Below are 10,989 nucleotides of genomic sequence, written 5' to 3'. Positions count from 1 at the left end.
CAGGAGGTCCTCGTGGGCCAATGATAGACAGCCCTGGCTCCCCAGGTGCTCCCTGAGGACAGACAGAGAGATAGAGAGATGGTGAGGAGAAGAACTGACAAAAGAGAGAAGGAAAATGCTACTCTCTCTAATGCATCTTCTGCATGAAAGGCAAAACAAAAGGTACTTGGTGAGGATAAATTGTACACTTCTCTAAAACACCTTCTGACATCTGTAGAACTCAAGCATTGCTGCTAAACCTGCCCACTCAGACAGCAATCTAAAAACACTTTCTAAAGCAGCATGCATGTGTCAATGTGGTAAATGTGGGTTTGTGTGTGTGTGTGTGTGTGTGTGTGTGTGTGTGTGTGTGTGTGTGTGTGTGTGTGTGTGTGTGTGTGTGTGATCTGAAAGTACTTCAGCAGAGTCTAGGCTTTGTACTTGTTTCAGGGTCGTACTTGAAGTCCTGACAGTGCTGCTGAGAGTGATCTGGTGTGCTACAGGGTAAACCCTGCAGGGCCCAGTGAGCTGCCCCTCCAGCACAGGCCGGCCCATCTACCCAGTGTCGGCCAGGCCCCTGCGCCCAACCTCCCAGCACAATCCCCCGAAACTCCGCGTCCAGACAGGAAGGCTATCGTGTTCCCAGCACTTTCCCTAATTAGCTCTCTCCGGCGAAACCTTATCAGGGACACATCTTTGATGACCCAGGCATCTGTCAAATTACAGGTGATTTTGATTTTTCTGAGCAAATACCTGTTCTATATAGGGTGTGTGTTTGTTTTCACACACACGCAGGGTTCTCTGCATCTGTGGCCCTTCCTGGCCGCCGCAGAGAGACAGGATGATGCTGCCCAAGTCGGTCAGCGGCCAAATCAGGCCAGAGAGAAAGGACAAGAATTCCAAGCCTGGCCCTTGAGGTTTATGGTTACCCACAGAATCTTAGAGAGATCTGTGCAACAGGACAACTGAAGATTTAGAGATATCCTCATATAGGTTTGAGTTACAAGTCCTTGGCAGCTAAAAATGGCCAAGTAACAAAGAGTCCAAATATAATCAGCCAAAGAGTGAATTCTACCCAAGAGTGAATTCTACCCCAAAAAATGAAATGGCAAAAAACACACTGTGTTTTAGGGATCTGCCACATTAATGAAAAGAATGTTGAGCAGATTTTATTTTCTATAAAAAATCATTCTGACAAGGAAAACAAAGTACTATGTCAGTAAGTCTTGAAAAATTCAACCAATCACCAATTAATGTGCTTATCACATGCTCATATGATCCCGGTCAAATTGTGCCAAATATTGATCTTTCCAAGAGGAAGATGTCAAGACTGCCAGTTTCAGTACTGTTACAGTTACTTTTAAGTTATGCATGTAAAGACGTTTTTAAAATATCTACAACTAAAATCTGCTGTTCAATCATGACTTTCCCCCCACAGGAAGCTGTGGCTTAACCACACATGAAAGCAAGAATAAGAAATGACCTCTTGAAACGAATGGTGCGGAGTAATATGAGGAAAACTCGAAGATTGTTTTGGATGAGAATTTGTTGAAGACTTCCAAAACCATGTGTTGTCTACTTTTAACCTTAGTGGTTACATGGCTTTTTTTCTTCTTAATTCCAGAGACAGGCTGGCCTGACCCTGCTTTGCTGGCATGGTGGCTTAAACAGCCTCTCTGACAGCGTCTCTCTGACAGTGAGGGATACGTTACATGTTTCTCCTCTAGACGCATGTTCGGTTTCAGACCGTGTAAGTGATTCCAGACTGATGATAGAGAACCCACTGAACTACTACTGGCCTGTACCATTAGGAAGGATCTGTTTTCTGCATGGAAATTCCAATGCCTTAACAGAAAATGTTGCAAAGCCAAGTCATTGAGAGTAGAAATAATATCTAGAATCCAGTTTATATTTCAAAGTCACAGTGAAACGGGTAAAATTATGCAATAAAATAAATGAAGGCGTATACAGCATGTGTTCATTTAAAATTTTGATTACCACCTGGGATTGGTGGAATTTGAATGGATAGCCAAACATCTTTCACTCTTTACATCAGGGAGTTTAAAAGAAGTCTGAAACTGCCCTCGGGACTTTACAGTACTACTTCATAAATTGCAGGTAATCCAACCATTGCGAGAAATCTGTTTAGAAACCGACGCCCAAGGTCATTCGATATAAAGCCCAAGCCTCTCTGATATAAATCATGATACCTGCACTCACTGTACTGTGGGTTAAGCCTCCCCGTTTCACACGAACAGAACCACCCACGGCGAGAGAAGACCCAGCTCTGTAAAGGCTCCTGTCCTGCACTTACCTTCTGCCCCGAGTTCCCCTTTAAGCCCTGGTCAGTCACAGCAGATACAGTCGCATGCACAGTGTGAAGGAGAGAGACAGAGAGAGGAACCGGGGTTAGAGGGGCATGAAGAGGACACGGACATGCAGCAGCCTGAGTGGAGGTGTCAGGAGGTCGGGGAACGGGGAGCGCTGGGATCTGGCGGAACTAGAGCATTTGGGGTCATTGTGCAGGGATACTGGGACGGGAGTATTTAACACAACTGAGGTCACGGGGACAAGGAAGCAAAAGCAGCAGATTGTTGCGCTGCTAGGCTGTGTGGAGGAATGGAGAGGAGATGAAAGGCTATTGCTCCTCACACACAGTTTGTTGGTCAGTGAAGGTGGTCTGTAGGAGGGATAAGCCATGAAGAAAAAAGAGACTCTTCCTGTGAGAATCTGGGGGACCACATAGAGGTTCAGCAATGGGTGAAATATGGGGTGTTTGGTTTTAGGGCTCAGACCAGGAGCTCAGTGTTGCTCAAACCTACCATTAGAGAAGAATTGTTTCTTTTTTTATATAATTCTATAATATATAATATGTTCCCAAAGGATATTATTAGTCTTACATTATCAGTGATGGAGACCAGAGGCTGCTACTGAAACTTTATCATTTATACAGGGCAGTAATTACCTTTTTCCTTGTCTGAAAATGTCAAATAATTGCCAAAATGTCTACTCTATGGAGCAGAAAGTGGTGTACAACCCTGCAAAAACATGAGACCAGACAGTCCAAATGCTATAGTTGCTTTAGGTCATGTCACTTACAGCATGTTGTACTTGGCTGAAAATAATGCTAAATTTGGAACACACAATATATCTTAGTAAACAAGGAATTGAAACTATGACTTCCACAAGGGATCGTGAGTTGCCTTTGGTGAAATCTGTTTTTCCCATCTTGAAAATGAAATATGTGCTCATGCATTGTCTCTCCATGACTTTTTGGTAAATATCCAAAGGCTTCCTTCCAAATCTCCTCTTAGGATGGCCATTGATTTCATGATCTCAGAAGATAATGTCTTAAAATGTAAGAGGACATATTAAGCCAATGTATAAAGCAAATGAAATTATAGAAGAAAATTAATAAATGAGGGCATGTTTATTATTAAACCAACAATGAAAGAACATTTTTTGACCCTATGCAAACCCCCAAATGTGGGAATAAAGTAATGCCCATGTGAATATATTATTGTGGCGAAAGCCTCTAACAAATGAAAATATTGATATATATTGTAAGATATCATAGTCATAGTTCAATACCCAAAAGGAAACATCACCTTACAGTATACTTAAATTTAAATTACTTAAATTTGCTTGTTTATCAAAAAATGTCATACAGTTTGGCATCAAAGCAATGGCATGCGTATGACCTTATGAAGTCATTATGGTTATATTAGAGCTTTGCTTTATACTTATGTCAAAGGCGGAGCACTAAGCACTAGATCTTTAAGAGCTCATAGGCAGTTTGTGCACATTAACGGAGTTGGTTTAATGCACATTCTTAAATCACTCACCATTCTTCCTGGAATGCCCATAGGTCCCTTGTTCCCCTAATGGTCAATGCAAATTCAAGAGGAAAGTGAGGAACAATGACTGTACTACTACAGTGTTGTACTACTACAGTGACTACTACCACCAGCTTCACTTCACAAACAAATCACATTTCTAGGATCTCAAGGGTCTCCCCAATATGAATATTATTCATTACATTCATTTCATAAAATGTATAATGAATGATTAGTTTTGAACTAATGAAAACTGTTGGTAAAGTCAAGCTGACCGATATGACATAGAATGTTCGGGATTTCCAAGCATTATCCTATTGGTTGGTTGAATATTGGTGAGTGAAACATGCCATAGACCGCCCATAAGGGCCAATGCGTAGATACGCAAGACCGATTCAGAGCATAAAGAGAATGTTGGTCAGAAAACAGACTTCATAAGTTATCATTTCATTTTGAATATAGGAGCAAAAAGAGGTTATAACAATACAATACAGACACAATACAATAAATCGCCTCACTGTTATATCCAGCCTAACCCTAGAGACATGGTGCTTGCTGACCACACGTTAGGAATTCAGAAGATGTGACTATGAAGCACGACAGCATGAGTGTATGTCATATGTTAACATATCTGATGCTTTGGTTATAGTACAGTTACAGCTGCCTGCATCGTTTCTCCTGAAGCTTTATTCTGAATCTCATATGAAGATGTGAAATACAGTCTACTGTATGAAAAGCAAAATCTAATTATCGCTTTCCAAAATAGCTGAAAAAAAAAATCACACATGGGATGCAGAAGAGTCTCATATACAGTAGATGTGGGTGAAAGTCAGACGAACAACACAGCAATGGCTTAGAATATTTCACCGAACAGGAGCAGACAGAGCAGAGCCCACTATAAACAGACTCTGAACATAGTCCAAGTGCCCAGCGTTCTGCTCTGAGTCCAAGTTCCAGTGACTAGCCTTGAGGTTGAGACTGGGCCAAGTTCTCACCACCTTTATCTGAGTCCAAGTCACAAATGTGGCCAAGATAGGTTAGCAAGCAGATCTCTACTGCTCCTCTACCATTCAAAGAGCTGACACAGAACTAACAATATTAAGTGATGTCATGTTAGGACGCACCAAAATAAATAACGTTCAGATATTAATACAGGCATTCGTTTAAATGATAAAAATCTGCCAAATAAGGGGGCCTACTTCTAAATATATTAAATAAATATAAAATATCAGAGAAAAAGTTTCTATCTTCTGAGTAGTAATATATATTGAAATTCCAGAAAACTGTTCAAGTCAGAGTGGCGTCATGCACCATTAGAACGAAGACATCTGATCTAGTTTGATTTATTTTAACCTGAGAGTCTTTCAGGATACATTTTCAGCTAACTTTTAATTACATGCTTTGAATTTCTGAGTTAATTTGGTGTCAATAGCCTTTAATAGCCTTGTGTTCTATAAGACACAGAAACTAGCCAGCTTATGACAACAGCCCAGCAGCTACACTGTGTCCCTCTCTGTGTATTTGGGCAGTAGGTTTCTCATACAATAAAGTCTGTCACGAAATTGGAATTTACAGTTTCAGAAAAAAAAAAACATCAGTAATCAGTTCAAAAAGTTCATTTGCTGCAAAATAGTAAATATCCCCAGAGGAATGCTGACTGATTCCAGCTGGACCTGTCCAGGGTGCTGATTCAAGAAATGCTATTTCAGTTTTATGACACTGTGTAAAGTTACACTGCTAAACTACTGCACTGTGGCTCTAAATATACAACATAAAGTTTTACAAACTAGGCCATGTGATGGGAATGACAACTGAAGTCTATTAGTGTTTTGCCTTTTAAAAAGTGTTTAACAGGTGTATACTTATGAACACTGGTCAACGCCCTTTGAATGGATTACTGAGATTAAGCAGGATCAATTATACAAAATTACAGTGGACAAATGGCACATCACAGAATATATAATAATGTGAATAATATGAAGAACAATTAAATAAAATCACAAGGATAAAAATGTAACTATCTAAATAATTCTCAAATCTCACAAACACCTGCCTTTGCATTGTACACTGTCATCTGTGTTAAATTAAATACTAATTCCCAGAATATCTTCTGGAAGTCAGTGTGCACTCGTTCACCTCCACGATGAAATAACATGCAACTACATCTGTGCTTTAGATAAATGAAAACACTAATGGAACATTGTAAAAGAGAACGAATCCTTTTCCCTGCGTTCCTCAGTGTATGTTCTGCAAATACACATTTTGTTTAATCTCTTGGATCAGAATCAGATAACATTTTTAATGTCTGTCATCCTGTATTATATGGAGTCATTATTTACCCAATTCCTTATTTTCCTGTGATTTGCAGGATAAATCTGTGGTATAGGCCACAGAGGACAAGGCTCAGATAGATGTCTTGAGATGTCTTTATTTTGACAGCGACTGATCGAAGGTCACTGAAGAGGGTTTCAGTATGTCTCTAATGTCAGGTACTGGAGACATCACTCAGGTATTTACAGGGATGATGAGAAACAGTTCACTGTCTCATCCAGATCATACTAAACACATCTAAAAGCACCGGCCTACCACTGCTTCTTTAAACAACCAAAAAGGACCTCCGAGGAGTCCGTCTAGTTCACTGCACGTGCAGCACACATAGCCAAGAGCCACCTCTCCACTGTAAACTCTAACGCCAGAGTGGAGCTCACATTTGTTTCCTGAATTAAGCCAAATGATTGCCACCAGCTGCCCAAGTCTCTTGGTTTCCTGCTTGGATTATGAATAGACTCATATGACCATTTTAGTTTTAATCAGAAACACAAGAAAACCAGCAATCTAGAGCAGGAAGCAGGGCACATCACTAACTAAGACGCACAGACAAATGTGCAAAGGTACTTTACATGAGCAAATCACATAGCATTTCATAACCAAAAGTAAAATACAATATTCATGCCAATAGCCACATGCTCCAGGGGTTGAACACACACTTTGTTCAGTGACTTAAACTGTGTTCATACGTATATTTCATGTAACATACAATAAAGCAACCGAGCAAAGGCCGAATTTGACCAAATTTTTCAACACATTATACAAAAAGTCTAAAAGTCTTTGAGGCACTTCTTCCATTTCACCCTGTTTTGGGGAGATTTCATGAGTGGTTTTCACAAGAAGAGGTGTCATGAGCAAAGGGCTTTGCCAGGTAGTGAGAGTAGAGCTCAGATCTAGTACGGCCTCCATATAACATGCAGTGATGAGGAACAGGTGTTAGTGATATTAACATCTCCCCAGGAAAGGAAGGGGGAATCTAGACAAAGAGCAGAGGGCTGAGAAGATACCAAGACATGTACAAACAATGATTAAGTTAGAGTCTAAACCACGTTTACTTTAATGCTTAGGACAAGCAAAATAGCTCATCCTGAAGACAATGATTATATGTTTTTGTCACATCAGTAGTATGTACTCAGTCACTCTGTTGTAAAAAGGTCTCGTTATGTCCTTTTTGAGAAGCTGAACAGAGAATATTTGCACTTGCATTTATACACTGGAGAATATTTACAATATGAAAAGATCTATAATACATAATGTAACATATTGTGTCCCATCTGACCCTTTACCACACAGCTTCTCAATAAAAAGACACTAGAGACTGGGAGACATGCCAAACATGACCACAGACACACAGCAGTCCTGAGACAGTTACCGGGAAGCCTGCTCGTCCAGGTGGACCCTGAGAAAGGGCGAGAGAAATAGGTACAAAATAGAGAAATAACCTGTCATTACAAGTAATACATCCAAACATCCAGGCAAGCCATAATAAAACTCTAAATTCACTAATGTGTGTCAGTATAAGGAAAGTTTAGTACTGTGATTTACTTTATACTTTTGATCAAGCAGTATTTTCATTTGATTGTGGCAAGGCTAGAAAGTGCTAACAGGCAAACAGACAGTGAGAGCATTCCACACACACGGACCGGGCCGGGACACTGAGCCAAAACGCTCGTTTGATTACATTTGGCATCTGAAATCTTTTTCAGTAACATGGCATGTTTCCTTAAGTTGATGTGCTTATTTTTTTCTGCAAATAGTAATGAAACAATACAAATCTGAAGACACTGAAATCAGAGCCACAATCATTTTGCCTCATGTTATGTATTATCAACACTAAAGAAAACATGTCGTAATGAAAAGAGAAAGTCGAATTTCAGATGCACACACATGCAAAGAACGTGTCACAGATTTTGTAGTGTTGCAGGAATAGAAACCTTTTATCAACCTCCAACAACGTCACACCTGTTCTACCACTAAACTAATTAGTCAAGGTCACTTTATCTGAAGAATGAAAGAAAGAGAGGTCAGGACTTCCACTGTGTCCCTCTTCACACAAAAATAAGTTATTCTGTAGCATTTCAGAGATCAGACATGCAAGGCTAAAAGCTGACAGCTGTTTGATCACTCAGAGGGAAATATTCCTTCCGTAACCAATGGCCGTTTCGACACTCTCCTTCACGAGAAGAGGCAGTCATACGTTATTTCACCCCAAGTATGTATGTGTGTGCATGTCTTATTCTTGGCAAACAGGAGAAAAAGGGAAGTCATTTATCAGGACTCAGCCAGAGAGGAAATTGTAATAGTAAGACAAAAACATCCTTGCTACTATCTTCTGGCTGGGGCCTTTGATCGGTCTTTACGTTTTTGAATTGCGGTAGGTTGCGTTCAACCATAAACATCCATAAAAATACAGCAGCAATAAGTAAATACCAAACACTGTAGATGACAAGCTAGCAGAGGAGAGACTGTGTTTGGTATAATTTACATTTCATTTTACAGCTTAGAAAAGGCACTAAGTGACTCTCCAATGGTAGTGAACTGGGAATGTTTTCCAGTGAACTGGGAATGTTTTCCAGTGAACTGGGAATAAAGCTGCTGGTTTTGTGCACTTCTGATAAATGTTGGTTCACCCTCAGCAAGTCTCTGATATTGGGGATATGGAGGCTGACCGGAACATCGCTCAGGAATGATGTACGACGTTTCAAGGGAAACACCATGAAGAAGGGCTGTATAGAAGGAACCAGGAGTTTTTTGTGAGAGTGAAAAGGTGCCTTTTTCTACAACATTTTGTGCAGAAAAGGTTAGAACTTTGTTGGGTGCCATGATACGCAATGATGTGCAAGTACGTGTGTGCAGGGGCCCTAGATCGTGTGTGTGTGTGTGTGTGTGTGTGTGTGTGTGTGTGTGTGTGTGTGTGTGTGTGTGTGTGTGGTGAAAAAGGTGTGCGTGTGTGGCGCGGAAGAGACGTTCGCTGGCCCGAAGTGCGAGCCCAGTTGTTGAGTGGGAACTTAACACCGATGGCTCCTGGGTGCTGCACATACTGGCCATGAGAAGCGTCTGGCACGGTCAAAGGTCGCCCACCGGAAAGAAGCCCTCACTTAAGCTCCACGGTAGCAGTGTGCATGTGGCTCCCATTAGTCCTGCAGCACTGCTGGCAAAATGAAGAGGTTCCCGTCAAGGGCTCAGGGTGACTACACCCCAGAGGACCGCTCCACGATGTGGGCCAGAGCGTGTGTGAGTGTGGGGCTTCTCGGGCCTGCCATGGTCAGACAGTTAACGTGTAGTGAAATACGTAAGGTCAAACAAGCTTCACTTACGTGGCACATGAATGCAAAGTGCAGGAGACTTAGAGCAACACTAGCTCTATATTTATAACAGTTCAGCTGTTACAAGTGTGGTGAAAGTGTTCTTGGTGGTTCCTTTAATATGACCTGAATAAGCTAAAATTTAAATTTAAATTTGTAATACTGCATATTCGTGATAAGTACAGAATTCGTAATGAGCACAGGGCATCATTTTCACTGACCCCTACTGAGCACACTAAAGGTCGTCAGCGTTATGTCAGTCCAGACTGTTAACATCTATGTTGAGCTAGTCCTGCCTCAGACTCAGCTAAACGGTCATGCCCTTGGGAGCTGACCTGTGAACAATGAGAGACCATTATGCATTTAAACTCTTCAAAGTGTCCACTTACTGAGAACAGGAAAGGAGCGATTTCTTGAAGCTGCACAGTTGCAGTCACACCTGTAAGCGTGTTATGTTGACATGCGTGTGTGAATGTTGGCCGGGGATAATCTCCACACCTCAACTCGCTGCCACAGGCCATTGTAATAGATCAACGTGAGGCAGACAAGCTGAGAGCTGAACACATCAGTCAGCACGACGGACAGTTTCCAACTACTGCTGAACACACACCACTGTGCGTAACTTACACTGCCACTGGTTGCCATTAAATCATCAGACCTGACAGTCGATGCACAAACAAAGAACCATAACAACATTTCTAATTCTGCAGCTTTACGATGTGGGCAGTACAATAACCTGCACGTAGAACCAAGATACCTGTAATCACAGCAGAGTCCTTCTAGAAGAGTGATGAACTTTTTTTGTGAATCATAGCCACATAGTGTTTGATCATAAAGTGACTCAACAGGGACTCAGAATGGACATATTCATTAGTGGATTATTTCCGTGAGTGTGTAGAAAACTGTAGTGATGTGGCAACACTTCCATAGCCAAGCGATGGGGTCCATCACTGCTGCTGTGTGCAACTGGGGCGTGTCCTTCCCCACACTTCATAACTGCCCATCTACATATTCATAAGTCCTTAGTTCAGGTTTCCACTTAATAATTGATTTGAGGCTTAGCATGAACAGAAGTATTATTTCTTGTACAAGTGACAAGGCAAATATTCTCTGATTTCAGAAGTTAATTTATGATGTGATTCGAGCAGTGGCCGTGGTTCGTCTTAAGCGCGTCTGAACATTGCGAGCAGCGTGCGGAGCGTGCGTTGGCATGCGCGCGTGTCTGCCCCCCCCCCCCCCCCCCCCCCCCCCCCCGCGCTGGGCTCTGTGTCGGTGTGCTGCTGTCACTTCATTAATCACTGTCACAGCTCCGAGCAGGAGCTCGACCTTCGTGCTCTCAGAGCGGGGACGCGGGGACGCAGCTGTCCTGACCGCTCCTAATTTTAGTCCTCTCAGGACACTCTCCTCTTCCTGTCCTCTCATCAAGATGTCTCACGCTCGCACACAAAGATTCCTCTGAACTGTGAACTTTGTGCCTGGGTAACTTAGCGTAATTCCTGTTCTGCTGTGTTTTACATGTAAGGGAGACACACGGAGGGATG

At 41.8% G+C, this 10,989-nt stretch overlaps 1 long non-coding RNA gene across 1 annotated transcript; it reads right to left on the bottom strand.

The window, feature by feature from the left end:
- LOC143477012 (uncharacterized) lies at positions 1 to 7,547 on the bottom strand. Its single transcript, XR_013121442.1, has 4 exons — positions 7,516 to 7,547; positions 3,825 to 3,860; positions 2,294 to 2,320; positions 1 to 52 (listed from the first exon to the last, which is right to left on the bottom strand). It is a non-coding gene; the product is annotated as an uncharacterized LOC143477012 (long non-coding RNA).
- Positions 7,548 to 10,989: the final 3,442 nt, after the last annotated feature.

This window comes from Brachyhypopomus gauderio, chromosome 15 (assembly GCF_052324685.1).
Source record: "Brachyhypopomus gauderio isolate BG-103 chromosome 15, BGAUD_0.2, whole genome shotgun sequence".
Lineage (NCBI taxonomy): Eukaryota > Metazoa > Chordata > Actinopteri > Gymnotiformes > Hypopomidae > Brachyhypopomus > Brachyhypopomus gauderio.
This window is presented reverse-complemented; position numbering and strand designations above follow the sequence as displayed.